The sequence below is a fragment of the Limulus polyphemus genome, unplaced genomic scaffold, assembly GCF_000517525.1.
Source record: "Limulus polyphemus unplaced genomic scaffold, Limulus_polyphemus-2.1.2 Scaffold3790, whole genome shotgun sequence".
In the NCBI taxonomy this organism is placed as follows: domain Eukaryota; kingdom Metazoa; phylum Arthropoda; class Merostomata; order Xiphosura; family Limulidae; genus Limulus; species Limulus polyphemus.
In genome coordinates, this window is record NW_013669400.1 from 103,102 (window position 1) to 105,747 (window position 2,646).

The following is a 2,646-nucleotide window of genomic DNA, read 5'->3' on the forward strand; positions in this document are numbered from 1 at the left end:
GCATGATAAACAGATACAATATTTGTTCATCTAAACAGTTCGCATAAAATATGGGCATATAAATAGAGATATTAGGGAAAGATTTGGAACGGAATAAAGTTTTTAAAAATAAAAAGTGTGTGCATATTTTATGAAAAAATTAATTTGTTGCTTGCCAGTAGGTAGCCTGTTTCTTGACTGCCCTGGTGGACGAAATGAGCAATTTTTTTACTGGCCTGGTGGACAAAATGAACATTTTTCTTGACTGCCCTGGTGGACGAAAAGAGCATTTTTTTAAACTGCCCTGGTGCACGAAACGAGCATTTGTTTTAGTGTCCTGGTGGACGAAACGAGCTAGTCACAGTCACACATACTTGTGGTTTACTTAACTTGCAACTAAGCTTCAAGACATGCCAGGAACAACATTATATTTCATAAGTAATATACATTGAATGTGCGGTATCAGTCATAAAATGACCTTGATTTAACAACCTAGATTGAGAGTGAGTTGGAAAAAGCTTGTTTCTTGAACCTTGTTTGTTTGTTATTAAGCATAAAGCTACACAATGAAATTCAAACAAACAAACCCAACTCTCAGGTTAAAGTTCGAAGTTGCATATAACCTCCACACAGCCTTAAGAAATGACCTAGTAACATTATATATATATAAAAGAACATCGTGAACATAATATCACCAGCTGAGACTTTGTGAAATACTTACTAATTAAAGACCGAACTTCAAAGCTTTCGATTTCTTTGTTGATAACTGCTGTTAAGTCGATTTATCATCACAGAACCCTGAATTTTGTTTTTAATATTTTAAATCTCAAACTGTAATTATACCATGAAAGATGAAAATAAGATTAATATTTCATGCGAAAAAGAAAAGTAATTTTTGCTCAGAAATTTAAAACATTCCTGAAATGACAGAACTTTGATTAAAAAACAACAACAACAAAATAACTCAATAACGACTGACAATGGCGGAGTCTTCTAAAACAATAAAACATTTATCTGGCATCCTCCTGGTGGTAAAGTGTGTTTTTATTTCACTTGTATGTATGTACAGAAGACTTGATCGATTACAGCTGGGTATTGGAATGTAACAGCAGACAGTTGATGTTTCAGATCGGTCAGTACAGCGTAATTAAAGGAGACAAAGTGGAGTAAAACTGCCCCCTGGCGACAATTCTTCTCTGATGTGAACGCTCAATAGGAGCCCAATCTCGAAATGCATTGCTTCAATTACATTAGAAGAAGAGGTAAGGGGAGATCATTACTGTTACACCAAAGAATGTGGAAATCGGTTCCACGGTCGCTTTCTGCACAGGGTCATTGATTATACTAACAATTTACTTCTAATTTTTCATTCAGTTTAGTGAACCAAATATCTGGAGAAGTTTTTTGAATGTAGGCAACAGATTAATATCAGCCAATCATGTTATCTCCACAATCGCTCGCGAGATCAGGTATAGGTGACGTCACGTTTTAGGTTAAGAAATGGGGTATATATATATATATTAGTTGAGTTCAAACTACCCTAGTTCCGATTCTAGTTTTTAATCATGAAGAACGTGGTGAAGAACTAATTTATCAGTATCTTCAAAAAGCTACAGTAAAATATATTTTCAAATATCCCAAACAAGCAAACAAAGAAAAGTATATTAACCATCTAGGTTCAGATTTTTTGGGTTGTATGTCAAGCCGAATCCATTTGTAATTCACGAATCTCATTTTATATAATGTTTTACGTACACTTATATCACGCTTTTAAAGGGACAGGGAATCTGTGATAGTGCATGAGGAAAGCATTCTAGTTTTTATGTGATTTGTAAGTAAATTGTATTTTGGATTTATCTTGTATCATTAACAGTATTGGTAAAATATATATTATATATTTTATTATGATTATTGTTTTCGTTGTTAGCTTGGTATTTGGATTTAGGACTAACCTAAATCTCCTATACTGTCCGAACCTCTTGATAAATTATTGGGATTACGGCCGAGAACATCGACAACAGTGAGGGCACCCAACTAATGAATAGATACATCATATCACTATAAGTTTTAATACCAAAAATAAATATCGAGCCCAATCTGTCGCTGAATTCAGCATATTTTAGTGAAACACCATACAGATATTATAGGGGTTATAGGTTTAGTGTGGTGAGTAATATATAACTAAAAACACCATACAGATATTATATGGGTTATAGGTTTACTGTGGTGAGTAATATATATAACTAAAAACACCATACAGATATTATGGGGGTTATAGGTTTACTGTGGTGAGTAATATATAACTAAAAACATCATACAGATATTATAGGGGTTATAGGTTTACTGTGGTGAGTAATATATAACTAAAAACACCATACAGATATTATAGGGGTTATAGGTTTACTGTGGTCAGTAATATATAACTAAAAACACCATACAGATATTATAGGGGTTATAGGTTTACTGTGGTGAATAATATATAACTAAAAACACCATACAGATATTATGGGGGTTATAGGTTTACTGTGGTGAGTAATATATAACTAAAAACACCATACAGATATTATAGGGGTTATAGGTTTACTGTGGTGAGTAATCTATATAACTAAAAACACCATACAGATATTATAGGGGTTATAGGTTTACTTTGGTGAGTAATCTATATAA